The sequence below is a fragment of the Octodon degus genome, unplaced genomic scaffold, assembly GCF_000260255.1.
Source record: "Octodon degus isolate 3935 unplaced genomic scaffold, OctDeg1.0 scaffold00002, whole genome shotgun sequence".
Taxonomy (NCBI): Eukaryota; Metazoa; Chordata; class Mammalia; order Rodentia; family Octodontidae; genus Octodon; species Octodon degus.
Genome location: NW_004524578.1, coordinates 15697527 through 15711449, shown reverse-complemented (window position 1 = coordinate 15711449; position 13923 = coordinate 15697527). Strand labels below are relative to the sequence as shown.

General features: G+C 37.3%; 1 protein-coding gene across 3 annotated transcripts in view; it reads right to left on the bottom strand.

The window, feature by feature from the left end:
* Agbl1 (ATP/GTP binding protein like 1) overlaps positions 1-13923 on the bottom strand; it is a 958008-nt gene that overhangs the window by 574450 nt on the left and 369635 nt on the right. The window lies entirely within an intron of this gene.

Genomic DNA, 13923 nt, shown 5'->3' with positions numbered 1-13923 from the left:
GACGACGACGACGACGACGACGACAAGGATAAGGACATGGAGGAAGAGGAGAGGAGGAAGAGGAGGAGATTGCATGTATCCCTATGTATTCAAGAAGCCTTACTTCACCTCTAATTCATTCCAGGGAGTTAGGAATCCAAGTTACTGCTAATGACCTTCAAATATTGTTCTGTGAGCTCTGCTACTCCAACCTCCTGATGAATCCCAATAGTCTATTTGTTTATTCTTTTTAATCATAATCATCCCTATTTTCCTTACTTGGGAAAAGCACAATTCACATCAACTCTCAAAATAACAAGCATACACTAAAACTCAAACTTGAATGTCTAGATTCTCTCCAGTAGGCAATTAAGATGCTAAGAAGAAAATTATTTCCCACTTTAGCACTAGAGGAAATCCCTGTGTGTAGGATACAATATGAAAAGCAAAATAGAGACTATCAAAGGGAAGATCTGGGTATGGCCTACTGCGCTTTTCTTTAACATATTCCCCCTGCTTTTGAGCACCTAATTGTGTTACTGGGGCAACATAGTTCAATCTAAGGTGGTGCAGGTGGCACTAGTAGGAGCAACAGGTATTCTTTTTGACTCAAAGTCTTTTGACCCAAAGCTATCCTGGATAAGGGTTCCAAATGCTTACAGCTTCATTTGGCTCTTTGTAAAATTCCACCTTCACGTCAGCTTAGTTTCTCAGACTCTTCCCTTTTAATGGGGTATTCTCAAATGCTAATCAAACAGAAAAGAATTTTGTCCAAGAAGCAAGCCATCCCTTGCCTATGAAAACTACACTATTGCTGGATCTCAGTTTCACCTCCTACTAAATAGAGTGGCAGGACTACTTAAGGCGCATATCATGTTGTGTTATTCCACTCTAAATGGTCAAGATTATGAACGGGGAAAGAAGGAAATGCTAGCCCTTACGTGTTTCCCATTTCTATTACTATGTTTGAAACTGATGAAGAGCTTGGGAGCATAAGTTTTGATTCCTAAAGAAGAAACAACTGGAAAGAGCAGACCCCATCGAGCACAAAATCTGCTAATGTTGAAATCAAGTAAAGAGTAACTGCATTAGCCACAGTAAACACTGCCACATAATACATCGCCTAGAGTTTAGAAATTAAACCAAATTGTTACACCAGGAAGCCAGATATAAAATAGGGTTTCCCTGAGAAAGCTGGTATGGATGGTCAAATGGTTGTTCTTGCTAACTGCCAAGAGGAATCTTTTCCATGGAGAAGAAAAAAGCACATTCTAAAACTGAAGGACATCTTTTATTATAAACTATGAGTGTGAATGCTTAAAACAGACTGAAAAAATAAGACCACATAAAAGACACCAAATGGCAGCATAAAGCTGGAAATGTCATTTAGGACTCTGGAGATGCCCTAGTTTTAAACTCATACACATACTACCTAATTAATGACACCCCATATGTACTAAAATACCTTATGAAAGACTCTAATATTCATACTTGGGCAATTTCTGTTTCCCGGTTATGGATATTACAAAAAGGTCTAGTACACTTGTCATCTCCCTTATAAAATGAAGTGTTTATAATTTCAGCTTGTGAAGTATCTTTTTTTTCTCTTTGTGCCCATGAAAAATATTTTTTATCCAGTGTACACCATGGTAACTTAGCCAAAAAGTCATTCAGTGAAGAGAAAACCTATCAAGTAAATGTGTTTCCTTAAGTGATCACCATTTGACAGAAGCTAAGAAAAAATAAACACAAAATACATAACAAAGAAGCCATAATAAGTAGTTGGAACCCGCAGTGGGGCAGCATTGGAAGATGATTCACAGAGCCTACATTTCCATCAGCAGTGCAGATGGGTTCTTTTTTCCCCACAGCTTCTCCAATATTTGTTGTTGGTTGATTTCTTTATGATAGCCATACTTTCTGGGGTGAGATGATGTCTCAGTGTTGTTTTAATTTGCATTTCATGGATGGCTAGTGATATGGAGCATTTTTTTCATATGTTTATTTGTTTCTATAATTTTTTCCTCCGAGAAGTGTGTGTTCATCTCAGATGCCTATTTCTGGATTGGGTCTTTAAATTTTGGGGCCTGTGTGTATATGTGTCACCTCCTCAGAGCAGATCTGCCTCCTCAGGCTGCATGTACCTCAGGTACACTTCATTCCCACACTTACTCTGACCACCATGTTTGAGGTCCGGTTCCTTTCAGCTCAGTCTACACTTTTTTTTTACTTTTTAAATTTTTATTGGCAGGGGAGATGGCTCAGTAGAATAAGTACTTGGCTGGCAAGCACTAGGGCTTGAGTTCAATCCCTGGTTCAGCCAAAATAAATAAATAAATAAATAAATAAATAAATAGATAAATAAATAAGTATTTATTTACATTAGTCTAAGTAGGCAGTACTTAATGAATACATTCTTTGAGGGATGTTGGTACATGCACATAATTTATATTAATTTTTTAATCCCATTCTTTTCCTTTCCACTGTCTGTTCTCTACTTCCTGCTGCCCTTCCCTTTTTTATATTAATTTTATTGAGAAAGAAGTAGCAATTAAACAATTTCAAAACAGGTTAGTAGGACAGGTACAATAATTAATACATTGTATATTGTTGTCTTCATAGTAGTTATTCATTGAAATCTTGTCATTCTGTTCTTATAAATGCATACTGCTTCTAATGTCATATCAATTATTGCTATACCATCTCTCAAATAAATGTTTGTTTTAAAAAAAGGGATAAAAGTAATAAATGAAAAGAAGAGACAAGAAAAAATGTTATAGGACTGTCTTGCTACAATGTCGTATATGGTTAAATTTCTAAATTTCTGTGTAAAAATATGTGTTTATTTCCTTTTTTAATATTTTTATTTTTTTTATTTTTTTCACATCTTGTAGGGATTTAAAGCTTAGCATATCAACGATTGATAGAAAATACTTGTTCCATGTTATGTCTAAGGCATTTGATATTCAGACAGATACTGAAGTTAAGCTCCACAGTCTATGTTTTAGGGTAATAATATCATTAAACTTCTCTTCTGGAGGGTTAACAACTTAAGTTTGCAGACCAAAAAATTAGAGAAAAAGAAGGGCTACAAAGATAGCCAAGATTGTGGCCCTAGCCCTTCAAAGTCAGCTCAGTCTTCATTAACTGAAGGAACTCATTTAGTTAGGAGCAAAGGAATTAGATAGTGACACCGCATAATACTTCCTTTAGGACTCACTTAAGTGGGTGGCATAAAGCATATGCTATATATACTATAATATCATCTTCATGTTGAGATGACCTTCCATCCTGACTCACAAATTAATAGGTAACATCCTCTGACAGAGCTGACTAAAAAATTTGTCTCTGTCCTGAAACTGTCAGAATCACCTCTTTGATAAAGGTAGTTCCAGGAGTCTCACTGTGCTCTGTTCCTCTGCCTGCGACAACTGATATTCCTTTGTATGGGGGCCTGACATTAACTTCAGAGAATTTTCAGTCTTTCTGTTTACAAATCTGTAATGTTCAAATTCTAAACACATAGCTTTAGCCAGTATTACTTCTATCTTCATTCCTATTTTGCTACACCTGAAACATTCTGCTATATATGTCCTACTGTGCAACAGATAAATACAAAAATCATCTCACTGTAGTGGATGGTTTCAACATAATGTTTTCTGCCTCTCACATGGGCTGGCTTATTACTCTGCTTCTTTTGGTAAGTTCTTTTCATATATCGCCTCGCTTCCCCTCGCCCTCTCCCTCGCCCTCGCCTCGCCTCTCTCCTCTCTTCATAATACCTAACAAAATATTATGTAGATAAGTAACATACAACTGATGTACTTTGAAAATTACATAATATATTAATAATATGGACTCTTGACCTGTTAGCACATTCTTGAATCAAAACTAAACTATAGAGGAGTGGCTATAGACTTTGTACTTTTAGAACACTCTTAGAGCATCATAATAATAGCCATATTTGAAAATTACTAATAAAGTTACCAGTTTTAAAATGGAAAAGGAAATATTATTAATTGAAAATGTCTGTTACACTACACAGAAATCATTGACTCTGAATTGTTTCCTAAGTTACATTAATAGTTCAACATTTTGCTATATAATACTTTCACATTGCCACAAATAGATTTTCATATTAAAAAATACCTAGCATATGCATTACATGTTTTTCATGTATCATACTATCAAAAATGTTGTCTTTATAATATATAATCTACTCATAATCAAGAGGGAACTCTGTTGATATTTTCTTTTTTTATTAATTTTATTGAGAAACACATAGCAATGAGACAGTTTCAAAACAGATTAGCAGGACAGTTTCAATAATTACTACATTGCATATTGTCTTCGTAGTGGTTATTCATAGCTCAGGATGTAGACATGATATCCTGTCCAAACACTATTAGCACAAATATTTCTTCTCATTGAATTAAGAGAAAGTAGCTATACATCTATCCTAACTATTTTGTATATACAAATACAAAAAGGCCCTTCATTTATACCCCCTTTTTTGTTTAGTTTTGTCAGAGATGAGTATTCCACTGCCATTTAAATATTGTAGGTGCGTGAATTCAGCAAAATAATCCAATATAGTCCACTATTTCATAATAGTAGTGGGTTATCTGTAGGATATTTTTTATTTTGGGTTCTAAGAATTTAACTCAGGACCTTGTACTTGACAGGTAGGTGTAACGCAATTGAGCTATATCCCCAGTCCACTCTGTTGGTATTAAAGAATATTAAGTCAATGGAAGCAAAATGACTTATTTAGTGTCATAAAGAATATCAAAGATTTAAATATTAAAACTCAAACACTAAATCTTCTGGAAGAGAAAATAATAGAAATATTAAAGACATAAAGGTAGGTAGAGAGTTTATGAAAAAAAAATCAAACTGCACACTAAATACCTCAAAGAATCAACAATTAGGATATCATCTTTTTGAAAAATGTCTACACATCAAAAGAAATCACCAACAGGGGCAAGTGAGACAGCTCAGCAGACTAAAGTAGTCTGCTTAGGCAAACTTAGGCAAGTGCAAGGACCTTGGTTTGATCCCAGGCGCCACATGCTGCACCAGCCCCACCCCCAGGGCAGGCTGAGCCAGCCACGGAGTCCAGGGATAGTGGCATACACCTGTAATCACATCACTGGGGAGGCAGAAAACAGGAGGATCACTATGAGTCAAGCTACATAGTGAGGCTCTGTAACAATCAAGTACATTTAAGAAAAAGAAAGAAGAAAGAAATCACCAACAGAGTAAGAATAAAACACATGAATTGGGAAAAAATTCCAGCCACCTGTCCCTAAGACAAAGGACTTCAATCTAGAACATACAAAGAATTTTTAAAAACCAGACCTCCAAAATTGAAAGACCCAATACAAAAACGGGCATCTGAGATGAATATACATTCCACAAATGAAGAAATACAAGTGGTAAATAGATGTATGAAAAACTTTTCAACATCATTGGTCATTCAAGAGATACAAATTAAAACAACACTGAGATTTCATCTTAAGCCAGAAAGAATGGCTATCATCAAGAAGTCAACCAATAACAAATGTTGGAGAGACTTTAGAGAAAAAGAAACCCTTCTCCACTGTTAATGGGAATGCAGACTATGGAATTCCTCATAAGTTAGGATTTGAGGTCCCATTATTCCCCTCCTAGACATTTTTCCAACAGAACTGAAAACATCATACCACAGTGATATATGTGCACCCATGTTTATAGCAGTGCAATTTGTCATAGTTAAATCTTGGAAACAAACTAAATGTCCACCAACTGAACAATAGCTAAAAACGATGTTTTTGTTGTTGTTGTTTTACACAATGGAGTATTTCTCAAGTATGAAAAATAGAAATTTGAGGCTTTTATAGGTAAATGGATGCAATTAGAGACTGAAATGATGTGTTGTGTGTTTGCATATGCAACCATCATATTGTCTTGCTAGCGTAAGAACCTGAAGAGTAAATAAAATCTGAAAGATACAATAGATACTGTGAAAGGGAAAGCATCTGGTCAATGGGAAGTTAAAAACTTGGATGAGAAAAAAGACAAAAGAAAGAAGGGAAAAAGATATATTTATTTATATATGCAAGGTAGTTTGGATAAATGTTCTGCTGACTGCTGCTATTAATGCTTAAGTCTTTTCCTCTTTTTAATTTCTCATAGCATTTTTCTTACCAATTTTTCAGATTTATATTTGGTCACCTAAACAACTAATCTGAAGACAACATTATGCAATACAACAAACATTGTCAAATTCCCATTACTTTGTTTTATTTTTGGGGTTTTTTTTGTTTTGTTTTGTTTTCTATTTTTATTTATTTATCTATTTATTTTGTGGCCAGCTCAAGTCACCCTCGGAGCAGGACTGTGCACCACATGCAGGGGATTGAACCCCCATTACTTTGTTTAATGAAATTTTGTATATTTTCTTCATTTTGTACTTGTTAAAAAAATAAAAAGAATATTCTAGATTAAAGTATCTAAACTATGATAATTTTGGCCCATGTATAACAATCAGTTCAGTAATCTAAGGTAAGGAAAATTACATTTCTCACACCCCCAAACTAAATCATCCTAACAAACAAGAAGGAATTAGAACAAAGCACACTACTGCCTGCATGCTCCCCATTATGGCAGGCACCTCTTGGAGTCTGAATGATCCCAGGTTGGGGGCTGGAATCTGCTTTCCACCCTCTCAAGACTACTTAGCTGAAGATTCCCTTAGCTTAAGATCATGTCAGTCAATTATGCAAAATCCTAACAGAGATGGGCAACTGCCCCTCAATATCTGAGAGAGGGGGAGGGAAAAAGGGAAAGAGAGGGAGGTGTAACTAATGAGCTCAACGTGGATCTTCTGGAAAATTCTGGAACATATTAGCAGAGAAGCTGAGGAACCCTTAGAAAAAGAAACAGAAAGCATAGAAACCGGTACCCAGCCCCAAGAACAACATGGTGAATTGTTCTAGCTGTGCCAGCCTGACTTCATTTTACATTCTGACAGCTTTTAGATTAAGAGAGAAGGTTTAACGGGCCTTCAGCAAAGAAGTTGCAAAAGTCTCACAAGATATCCTTGCAAGCTATATATGGAAAGATGGGCTCAGTGGCAGCACTAAAATACACTACAAAGAGGCTGAAGGACTATAACTGAATGGATTAATATCTTTGGCAATATGGTTTCTAGTAGGTTGTCCTTGGATTGCTCAAGTTCATCATGTATATTAAGGACATGGCAAAAAGATAAGAAATCAATGTCAATTCTGAAGACTCTGTGCAAACTCGACAGCCACACGAAATGAGTGGCAGATTCAGAATCCAGAGTAGTCTCCTAAAGATGTCATATAACCAGTGAAATTGGGATATGTATGAACTCAAGCACTTGATCTACCCAAATATACTGCATGGTGATGCAGCAGGAAACACTGCAATTAATGACACTATAGAAAAGGACACAGGGATTTTACTTGGCATTAAATACAAAATGGGTTTGCAATACAATTAGGTCATTAAAAGAGCTGAAGAAAGTATGACTTTGGGATTCAAGAATAGCATTTATATTTTCAGAATGATAATAGTGGTGTTATATGGGCATGTAGGAGTCACACTATAGTATCACTGCTGGATATTCCTGACTCCTGAACCTGCTAGCATCTCCCAAAGAAAGCTCTCACACATCCCTGCATACACTGACCCCACACACTGCTGCTGGCTTTCTTTTCCTTCACTTGCAATGCAAAGACCTTGGGAAGCCACAATGGATTTTAGGACTAATTAAGTATCCTTTTTCAAGGCTTGTCTACAGTTGAGAGCCATATCAGATCACTTATGAGAGTATCATTACACTATTTTCAATGGGCTGTCTCCAACTCTACCCTGTAAACAGCTTGGTCTATTCACCATTTTATCCACTGCTTACCAATGTCCCTCACTTAAGAGATAGTGTACTAACATTTACTGAACCAATGAGTGAGGTAATTCTGATAGTAAACAGCACAAGAGATGAAAACAAAAAATATACCACAAGGTAAGTGGTTGGGAATGCTTACCCTGGACAAGGAAAAACTCACGTGGGCAACTGGAAGACAGTTCTTGAATTACATAAAAGTTTGAAAATGACTGATTCAACTTATTATATATGGCATCAAGGGTAGAAGCTTGGAGAATAGATGGTTTTTGTTTTTTACTTGTTTTTGTTTTTGTTTTTTGCAGTACCAGGGATTGAATTTGGGACCTTGTGCTGATTCGACTGAGCTATCTCCCCAGCCAATGTTTTTAACATGGCCCAAGAGATGACTGCTTAGCAGGACTTCCAGGAATGAAATGGGTTCTTGTGAGGAGAATTAAGTCCACACACTAGGGACGCCATATAGGCTATCTGGTTTCATGACATAAATGGAACAGGATAAAAAGTTGGGCTAGCTTCTAAATTCTGTAAGTGTATTACTCAGCTTTTCATTGCTGTCACCTAATTCCTGAGCAAAAAACAACTTAAGGGAAGACATGTTTCAGTTGGTTCATTGTTTCAGATGTTTCAGTCCGTGACTGGCAGATTCTAGACAGAAACATCATGAGGGAAGAGTCTGGTGGAAAGTGGCTGCTTGCCTCCTGAGAGCCAGGAAGCAGAGAAAGGGAAAAAGCCTGAAAAACACATTGCCCCAAAGGCATCCCCTGGGGACATACTTCCTCCAAGTAGGCCCCACCTCCTATCCCCTAGTGACCCATTCAGTTTTGAACTCATCAAAGGTTAGTTCATTGATGAGGCCAATGCCCTCACAAGCCAATCACCTGTGTAGTCAGCTCTTAATGCAATCAAGTTGGCGGTCAAGCCAAAACATACTCATCCATAACTCATGCTGATTTTCTCTCTGGAATGATAGTGATATATTTCTTGTCTAAGAAAAACAGCATTCATGGAAATATTATTACGATGGAAATGTCAGTCATCTTTTGACTTGATTTCATCTATTCTAGGAAACTGGGTAATTTTCTATGAGTAGCACCAAATCTCTAGGCCTTTTTTTTTTCCATACAATGAAAGACAAGGTTGACTGAATGATTCTGAATTGTTTGAATATATTATCTATTTTATGTTATTCAATTCCTTTAAATTACCTACCTCAGCAGAACACACTATCTTTCAGAGAATACCCAGTGCATTACACGCATTATGCTAGGTCTCTCAGTGGCCGAATACACTGAATTAGAACACTCAATAAATAACTCAGTGTCAAGATGGCTGGATTCATAGGTAGATGCTGAGTTACATTTTTAAGTCTTGTCCACATTAGATCAGATGGACTACAATGGCCTTGATTATCATTGAAGGGAGTCTTGCTCTCTGAGTTTCCAGAGTTACTAGCACAAATGATGAGCATGAGTGCTCCAGTTTCTTTCTGGAAAGAGGCCCAGCCTAATCAGGACTCACAAACACTGAAAATCTTTGTCTTGACGTTGGAAAGTGCAGTCCAAGCTTTGGGCATCTTAATCTTGCACTTAAGGAAAATTTTGATGTCAATTATACTAACATCAAATTTTCTGACATCATATTAACATAGCCCATCTCTTCCACAAATACAATTCCATTTTGAGCAAGTTGAAATATCAATGACCTTCTTAGAACTGTTTGCCAATATCTGTAGCCTTTATTCAACTTACATTTTGGCCTAGAGAGAAATTTCTTCACTTGTTTTAAAAAATGCATGCATGAATCATTTGAGGGGGAATCTTTTTGAAGCAGTGGGCCACTTTCGTCACAGACATTTGGATTATTAAGAAAAGAACACACCAGAAAATGTAGTAGCAGCTTCTTTAACCAAGCCTAACTAAAGACTAAGATGAGTCTTACCAGATGCATAGGCTCTAAAATTATTTTTGATTCACTAAGGAATAAAGAATATATTTTCTTTGTTCTTTTAGTTTTCATTGTCCTAACTGTGAATTCCATGATCAATATCCAGCCTGCATCTCAATATTTTTATTTTAATTACCTTATCAATTATAGAGCACTACTAAATATCTGACATTATTCAATAGTTCATTTAATTCATAACAACCATGTGAAGAAGCTAAACTTAGCATTACCATTTTACAGGTGAGGAATCTGAAGCAAAGAGAATGTTGTTCTGCGTCTATCAGAGCACTCCTGTAAGACCATATAACTCACATCTTAGCCTCTGTTGGCTACTAAGAATCATGATGGAACCCTACACTAATAAATTCCATCAGCCAAAGAGATCTTCATTGCCTGTGAATACACTCTTTTCTAGGAGCCCAGGCTCAAGGACTGATTACTGGTAGAAGATATAAGTGACAGGCTGGGTCTTATTGCTTTACCTTGAAGTAGCACATCAATAGGACATCTTATCTGTAGAGATCCCCATGGATTATCTGAGGCCTCTGTAGTGACAATTACCTCACAAATCAACCCTACCCCATGTAACTTCTCTCATTCCCTCAGAAAGGTCATGCCCAAGAGCATAACACAATTAATCTCTGACAGCAAATCATCTCAGAGTCTGTTTCCCAAACATTCCAACCCATGGTACATTTCTAGCTGATAAGTAGCAAACCCTTGAGGTTCTGCCGCAGCCTGTGAGCCTAGGCACTGAGCCAATGTGCTTCTTGGTGAGTAGGCTTCATTCTATGTCTGCACTTACGGTTAAAATCCTGGGACAACAGTTCCCAAGTTAGTTGGGTGGGGGGTCACTAAGGTTCCTGATATCTTAGCTTATATCTACCAATATTGTCCTGTTCAAATGAGTTTAAGAGATCTCAAATATTTTACTGCATCTTGGAAAGTCTTCATGCATTTTAATATTTTGATAGCACTGTCATATTAAGCAATTTTTTAAAAAAAAGTCTGTTTACTCCAAATTTCCTGACCCTTTCCAACCATAACACTCTCTTATGTGAAATACCTATTAGCACTGGTTGGTTAGCCTCTATCTAAACATATTAAATCAGCAAGTGTGCTTGATGTTATGCTGATGTTGGGTAACACTGGCCTGAAGGCATTGCTTCTCTTCTTCCCAGTGTCTTCTGCTTCACCTTTTAAAAATCCATCTCATCTTGACCCTCTCTGAGAAGCTGTCTTGGACAGGCTCAGGGGTTTCTGAAGGTCTGTCCATTTCATGCAGAGTTCTTTGCATTTCTTCCCTAATGAAGTAGCTATCTTTGTTTTTTGTGACCAAATGTCGTACATTATCTTAAAAAGTATACATACATGTCTTCCAAGGTTGCAAATAAGTTATCCTTGTATGTACAGCCATTCAGCAAGGGTATGTTAGGCTCTTGGCTCCTGAGTACAACTCTAATATTGTAAGGATTTAATAACTGACTATGCTTTACCTGGGATTGGTTTCTTTTATGGAAATCTCTAGGAGTGGTTTCATATTTGTAAACATACAAGATACCTTTCAATGCAAATATTCTAGGGTTCTAAAACTTCTAGTTTTGCATATAACATACTGCAGCATGTGAACAGGTACTAGAATCACATATACATTCACAAAAGAAAGCTGGATTCAATAACTTCTTTACTCAAGTTTTATCTGTATTCTGTATGTACCTGCATACTCAATTTGGTCTTAAAATACCAGTTTGCTCATTAACATTGGGATAATATTAATACCACAGAGAGCTGTATGAGGATTAAAGATAATACATGTAAAATTTAGAATTGCCAGGCATGCGAATGTGCAATTAATATTTGCTATGTCTGTGTGAGGTTGATTAGGAAGATGGAGGAAAATGTTTTAGGGTATCAGTGTCTACACTGTATTTTTCCTAAATTTTAAATGCATAGATTGAAAGCACTTCTTACCTAAATTAACTAAACAAAGTACAAAGCCACACAGTAAGTCGATGACTTTGCCTGATGTTATATTGATAGTGAAAAACTGTCCTAAGAGGTCAAGCTAAGTAATGACGTCATGGCTTGTCTGCTGTCCACGCTCAAAAGCAACTTGGACAGGGTTAAGGGCACCAAACAATCACAATTATACTGCAATTGAAATACCACAGACAGGCCCAAATAGAGACGACGTATGGTTTAGGATCAAGAAGAAGATAAGCAAGCCAAATACCAAAAGGACTTTGATGGCTACTGTACACAGGCTAACACTCTCTTACAAAGAAAGAGTACTACTGCACATTGCCAGGGCAGGCCATACAAGAACGAATGGACATAAATTGTTTTTGGCCAAAATGAAATTGGCTATATGGAAAAATACTTTAACTCTAACACTGATCACTACTGGCATATTTTGCTAAGGGATGCACTGTGAACTGCACTTGGAGAGCCACAGATGAAGGGCTGAATGCACATCTGTACGGACCAGTTAAATGGAAGTTTATCTGCAGACAGAGGGAACAGTGCCAAGTAATTCTTTTCGGTTCCTAGGCTTTGAGGATGATCCAATTTAACATGCTAAATGCTGCTGTTCCCCGCATAGAGCTGCTGATAAGGAGATTTCTCCAGGGATCCCTGGGCCAATTTCCCCCCTTTAAATATCCACAGCTTAAGTCAGCTAGGGGTGAACATCTTCAAAGCTCAGTAACAACGACTCTCTAATTAGACAATCTCCTAAGCAGAGAATCAACAGAGAAGCAGAGACTGGTGCTAGTAAATTAAAATTTTAAAACCCTGCTGCAATCACTCCCATGACAGGCTGCTTTCCTTAAACTCAACTCTCCGTTATTTTTATTTATTATAATTATTTTAGTAATAAGATTTGTTTCCTTGTTATTATATATATTACTGTGCAGAGCAACAAAAAATAATAGGCAAAAGGAGTTATGCTTGTTATTTATCTCTTTGGCCATTACTGGGCCAGGGACAAGGGTGGGGAGCAGAGAGAAGCTGTAAATAGAGAAGAAAGTGCTTCCTGTGGAGCAAAGCTGTGTGAGAGCATATTTGCAAGAAGGAAGCAGGGCAACGAAGGAATAAGTCTAATAATTCAAAAGGGCTAGATGGCTCTGAGAAATAAATCACCAAGCAAAAGGCAACTTAGAAGTGAGGGCAAGGAGGATGGATCTGCATTACCAAAGTTTATGTGCTGCTATTGGCTTTTCTGCATATAAACTCTGGCTACTAGGCAGAACGACACAGACCAGAACTGGGGATTGAACTCATGCACTTATGCTTGCCAGGCAAGCACTTATCCTACTGAGCTATCTCCCCAGGCCCTTGGCTGAGAAAGTGCAACGCTCTGGGACAGTTTCCCCTTCAAGTGCAATTCCTTTTGAATCCAGAGGGGGCACACTTTTCCAACCACCTGGACTTTTGCTCTAGCTGAGACTTGGGTACACCGGCAAGCCAGTCTCCTCCTGGCAGGGAAGACTGATCTCCATCGACCACAGCTACAACTCATTTCCAATGCCCTAGAAGCTCTTGGAGATTCTTTTGTAAAGACAGCTGATTATATATATATGCCAGCTTCTAACAGCAAGGAGCGTGGTTTTTAGTACATTTTAGTGGCCAACCACCACAAATCCAGTTAAAGAATAAGCATAAAAAGGAAGAAAAGTATTAGCTGAACTTCCCAAAACTAAGCATTTCCTACTGCTATACTTTTGGTACAATTTATTCAGTTCTGCTGCCACTCTGGGGTTTGTTTGCTTGCTTGGGTTTTTTTGTTGTTGTCTATTTGTTTGTTTTGTTATTAGGATGTACTTGCAGCACATAATGTTTGCATTTCTTGGGGGAGCTAGTACCTTTATTCATCCCTCCTTCTTCCCTTGTCTTTCCATCTATCTTTTTTTTTTGTGCATGTTTTCACCACATACGGCTTACACTCCCTGTGCAGAGTTAGTAACATGTGTCCAATACATCCCAATCCCTTTTTTCACCTCCTTTCTTATCTTTGACCCCACCCTCCTCTCTGTACAAATTCTTTCCCATTGCAATATACTATCCTGGATCTCTATGGGAAA